This window comes from Pleurodeles waltl, chromosome 8 (assembly GCF_031143425.1).
Source record: "Pleurodeles waltl isolate 20211129_DDA chromosome 8, aPleWal1.hap1.20221129, whole genome shotgun sequence".
NCBI classification, from domain to species: Eukaryota; Metazoa; Chordata; class Amphibia; order Caudata; family Salamandridae; genus Pleurodeles; species Pleurodeles waltl.
Genome location: NC_090447.1, coordinates 110,901,579 through 110,907,586, shown reverse-complemented (window position 1 = coordinate 110,907,586; position 6,008 = coordinate 110,901,579).

Genomic DNA, 6,008 nt, shown 5'->3' with positions numbered 1-6,008 from the left:
TGGGGAGAACTACCCACCCTCATGGGAGTTCTCAACACTAAGGCGGAAGAACCTGGAAAGACCATCAGCGTTGGCGTGTTCTGTTCCAGGGCGTTGTTCCACTGTAAAATCCATTCCCTGTAGGAACATGGACCACCTCAACAGTTTGGATTCTCACCCCTCATCTGCATCAACCATCTGAGGGGCATGTGGTCTGTCCGAACCTGTAAGTGAGTCCTAAACAAATAGGGTCTTAGCTTCTTCAGTGCCAGGACCACAGCAAAAGCTTCCCTTTCTATTGTGTTCCACCTATGTTCCTTGGGGAGTAACCTCCCACTAATGAAGGCTACAGGTTGATCTAGGCCCTTTTCGTTTAGCTGTGAGAGCACAGCTCCTACACCATGCTCTGAGGCATTTGTCTGCACCACAAATTCTTTGGAAAAGTCAGGCGCCTTGAGCATGGGTGCTGTGATCATGGCCTCCTTCAGGGCATCAAAAACGGTCTGACATTCCTCTGTCCAGATCACATGACGTGGCTGCTTCTTGGTTGTCAGTTCTGTCAAGGGGGCAACAATGGTGCCATATCCCTTGACTAATCTCCTGTAATATCCAGTGAGACCTAAAAAGGGTCTCACCTCTGCTTGAGTCTTTGGTGGGGTGCCCTAGCCAGAATCATGTCAATCTTGAGTTATAGGGGCACCACTTGGCCACTTCCTACTTGGTGTCCCAAGTACACCACAAACCTCTGCCCTATCTGGCACTTACTGGCCTTGATAATCAGGCCTGAACTCTGCAGAGCCCTCAACACTTCCTGGAGGTAGTGCGAGTGGTCCTCACAGCTAGAGCTGAAGACAGCGATGTCATCTAGGTACGCAGCACTGAAGTTTTCCAACCCAGCCAGGACCTGGTTGACCAGCCTGTGGAATGTAGCAGGGGCGTTCTTCAGCCCAAAGGTCATAACCCGGAACTGATAATGCCCCTCTGGCACTGAGAATGTAGACCTCTCTTTTGCTCCCTCCATCAAGGCAATCTGCCAGTACCTTAATGTTAGAGCAAACATGCTGAGAAATTTGGCAGCTCTCAAATGGTCAATGAGCTCATCAGTTCGGGGATGGGGTGCGCGACAGACTTGGTGAAGGCATTGATCTCACGGTAGTAAACATAGAACCTCAGTTTAGGGGGTGACACTGGATGGAGCAGCCATGGGTCTAAAACCACTGGGCTGGACCAAGGACTATTGGAGTGCTCAATCACCCCTAACTCCAGCATCTTAGCAAGTTCCTCTTTAATGCTGTTTCTCACACTGTGCTTAACAGGCAGGCTGTCCCCACTGTCAATATCATGGGTTCACCACCGGGTGACTCCAGGGATGAGCAGGAACCCAGAGGCGAACTGTCTCAGTAACTGTTCTAGGGTCAGAGTAGGCAAGAGGTTCACACCCTCCACTGATCCAGCTTGCTCTTTGGAAGACAGGAGGGTGGGGAGAGATTAACTCTCCTCTTCCACCCCATCATCTGTGACCAAGAGCATGGTCAACTCAGACCTCTCAAAGTGTGGCTTGAGGCAGTTCACACAGGATGCCCATACAGAAGCTAAAAAGGGCTGAAGCGAATCCCCTTCTGGGGTACCTCACTGTAGGCAAACAACAGGCATGGTAACAGGACAATCCACTTATGCCTCATGCATTCTGAGAGGCCCATAATCATGCCTTTCAGGGTACAGTTGAACCTTTTAACCAACAAATTGCTTTGGGGGAGGTAAGGCGTGGTGAACTTGTATGTAACACTACACGCCTTTCACGACTTTCATGTACATCGATACGAAATTGGTACCCCAGTCAGATACCACCTCCTTGGGGAAACCCACACAGGTGAAGATCCCCATAAGTGCCCTGGTCATGGTGGGCGCAGTCACTGCCCTCAGAGGGGTAGCTTCCGGATACCGGGTGGCATGGGCCACCAACACCAGGATAAACCTGTTGCCTGCGGCTGTTTTGGGACCCAAAGGCTCCACAATGTCAATGCCCACCAGCTCAAAAGGGGTGCACATGACAGGAAATGGTTGAAGAGGAGCCTTGCACCTCTTTTCAGATTTGCCACTCTCATGGCAGGTTGTACAGGTCCTGCAGAACGCATCTGAGGCCTTCCTCATTTGGGGCCAATAGAAGTGGGGGACAAGCTGGTCAAAGGTCTCCTGCCCCAAATGACCTGTCAGTTGCACATCATGAGCCAGATCCAGTAGGAAGGCTCTGAAACACTGGGGGTACCACCAGCACAGGGCTGCCCCAGGCTCAGCAACCTTAGGCTAACTATACAGGAAATTAATCTCCCAGTAAATCACGTGAGATCCAGAGGCTTCACCAGGTGCTTGGGCCTCGTCCTGTTTCCGAAGACCCTCAAGAGTGGGGCACTCTTTCTGCGCCGCACAGAACTCCTCCCTGGTGGGGCCTCCTTCTTGCTGCTAATGGGTCAGCTCAGGTATGTCCCCGAGTTCGGCCACTTCTTCCCCTGTAGGTTCCGGGGGGCATCCCCCTCAGGTTCAGACTCCTCCTGAACCTTGGGAATCTCAGGAGTGGGTTTCCTGTGCCCTTGACCCTCCTCCTCCTGGCAGGCACCTGGGCTGCTGTTCCAGGCTCCAGGTCCTTCTGATCACCCTCTCTTGCGGTCATGCAGCATGTGGTCGTGCACACCCTATCAATCCTAACATTTCCAAGTGTGACCTGAGCTCCAGTCTCCTTCCAGGTGGTATGCTCCAGGTCCTTCCATAGCAGACAGTCAACAGGCATGGATGGACTCATAGTTACATTCAAGGAACCTGAGATCTCCCCCCCATTCAAAGGGAACCTGAGCCACCGAACACTGGCACTCACTGTTGTCGTCTGCTAGAACCTGGTGATCCACATTAGGGATTACCTGCTCCTCAGATACCACATAGCAGATCATTGTCATGCTGGCTCCTGTGTCTCTGAATCTCCACCTGCCTCCCATTGAGGTCACTCACTGCCTGTACTTCTTAGTGTTGTCAGGCATGAGGGCTCTCTAGACCACCTCAACCTCATAGTCTAGGTTTAACTCAGTGGGCTCCCTACCACTAACTGGGGCCAACTCCTCCCCAAGCACTACATTTGCCACCGCCAGTGATTGCCAACTGGTGTGGGGCTATGCCCGCATGGGACACTTGGGACTCCCCCTGATTACAGGTAAAACACTTTAGGGGTCCCTTCCCTGCAGGCTTTCCTGAAGTGAACCAACTGTTCTTTTCAACAGGGGGTTCGGAATCCTTACTGTGGGAACTAGTTTGGGCCCTTTTGAGAACTCCTTACTTTTATCCTTGCCCCCCCCCCCCCTTCTGTTGGGCCCCTGCCCACCCTTGGCTGAGTCTCTCTCACATACAACTTCTTTTGGATCCTGGTGCTGACTCAGCAGTCCGCCTTCTTAGCAAGCCTCCTGGGATCAGTAAACTTGCTTTCAATCGAGTGCCGGCGAAAGTCTGGAAAACAACCCGACAAGTGTTCCCATGCAATCAAACTGTGGAGCCCATGATAGTCTGTTTCCTTGCTGCCTTTCACTCAACCATCCAGTGCTCTGCAAAAGGAATCAACATACTCCACCCAAGTTTGAGAACCAAGCTTAGTACTCTCCCTAACCTTTACAGGGTATATTTCTGGGGTGAGACCATATCTCGTAGTTAGGGCTTCTTTCATGGTGGGGTAACTCATCTGATCTTCTTGCTCTAAGGCCAACAAGGTGTACCTCCCCTCTACTGAGAAGTACTTCCATAAGCCCCATCCCCCCACCCCCAACAATCTCTCTCAGGGACCCTGTTCATTCTCAATGCCACTTCATAACCATTAAACCCCTGCTCTATGTCAACCCACGCAAAACAATCCTCCACCACATCCTTGAATATATGTACTTTTTCTTCAAAGGGCACTGTAGAACTGCTACCACCATTTGTGCTAGATCTGTTCTTTAAGTCCAGCTCCTTCAAGCTCAGCTCTTGAGCTAACAGCATTTTCCTCTCCTCCGTGGCATTTTTTTCTTTCTCTGCCTTTCTTTCAAGCCTAGCTAGTTTCAATTGGAGCTCTGTTTCATGCTCAGTTTTGAGTTTTTCCAACTCTAGCTGGTGCTTTCTGGTTTCCCACCTGTCCACCAGCTCCTCTGGGGACAGGCCTATGGATGAAATACTGCTGCTGGCCCTAGAGTGTGCTCTCCTCCCTGGCAGACCTTGATTATCCACAGCATCACCCTGCAGGCTCTGGTCCTCCATATCCACATGATCAGACCCCTCCTCTGTGTGCTCAACGGTCTTCCTTGCTGCCAACCAGAACCTCAGTGCCTTTTGCAGCCCCTCCTTTCTAGTGTGGCCTTTGAAAGGCCATTTGAGCTTCTTGCAGAACGTTTTGAGCTGAGGCACCATATAGGTTTCCAACCTCTACTGCTCAAACATTGACTCTGCAACATCTGCCGATGGCTCCCCAGACTGGGACATGACTGTATGAAGGCTCAAAAATTGCAAAGATTCAAGAAGGCAAAAAAAACAAAAACAAGAAAAACAGTATGTGGTCCCATAATGGTTTCCGATATGGAAGTAGTGTACACAAATTACTGCATGTCAAGTACAAGTCCTTTCCTCATTGCTGATCACCAATGTTAGAAATGGGGTCTCTAGTTGGCAGTCATTTGCACCCTGTCCAAGTAGAGACCCTCACTCTAGTCAGGGTAAGACAGCTAGGATAACCCCTCCTTACTCCTTTGTAGCTTGGCTCAAGCCGTCCGACTTCTCAGAGGCAAAGTGTAAAGAATTTGTACACACACACACTCAGTAACACAGTGAAAATGACTCCCCCACCAGTTTAGAAATATAGCCAATGTTTATCTGAGTAAGACAAGACCAAAATGACAAACATCCAACATACACAAATCAAGATATCACTTTTTAAAAGTTTAATTATGTATTACTCCATAGGATGAATGGATGTATCTTTTTACCACAAATTACCTGGAATGCATCAAAAACAAATAAGATGCAGGTCACAGGGGAGATGAGGCGGTGGAAAAGCAAAGTGATCCGTCAGTTACCTACTGCACAGGAGAGGTGATATGTTGATTCTTTCCTCACAGGTGAGATGATGCATCGGGTCTTTTCAGGGATAGAAGGTGATACGTCATTTTTTTCCTCGCTCAAAAGGCAGCTCGTCGATTTCTGGACACGTGGCCTTGGTTCCTTACTCAGTGTGGGGACGATAAAAAATTGGTGCCCAGAGACGATGCATGGAGAAGCCAGACACGCAGTGATGATGGGACCGCGGTGAAATAGGCACAGCATTGATTCTGCTGCCTTGAGCCAAGCGCTGCGTCAATTCTGCAGCGATGGGGCAGGCGCTGCATTCATTCTTCAGCAGCGATACAGGCACTGCATCGATTCTTCTGGCATGGCACATTGATGCGTGGATTTTCTCCTTCAGATCACAAGCTTGTACTTCCAGGGGCCCAGGGACTGGAGTTAGTACCACTTGAAGTCAGGTCATTTGATGTCCGTGAGACTTCTTAACAGGAGGCAAGCTCTGCCCAAGCCCTTGGAGAACCTTTGTAAGTAGGATGTAGGAACCCAAGTCCAGTCCATTCACTCCCAGGACAGAAAGAGAAAGCAGCGGACCTGCACATCAAAGCAACAGGCAGAGTGGCAGCCCCTCCTACAGCTTCCAGCTCTTCTTACTGGCAGAATATCCTCAGTCCAGAAGGATTCTAACCATGTGGTGTCAGAGGTCCAGTACTTATACCCATTTCTGTCTTGGAAGGAGGCAAACTTCAAAGAGAAGTCTTTGTAGTAAACAAGACCCTGCCTTACCTTCCCTGGCCCCAGACACACTCTAAGGGTTGGAGACTGCTTTGTGTGAGGGCAGGCACAGCCCTGTTCAGGTGAAGTGTCATCTCCTCCCTCTACTCTAGTTAAGAAAGACCCATCAGCCTGATGATGGGCCATCAGGATATTCAGGGCACACCTCAGCTCCCTTTGTGTGACTGTCT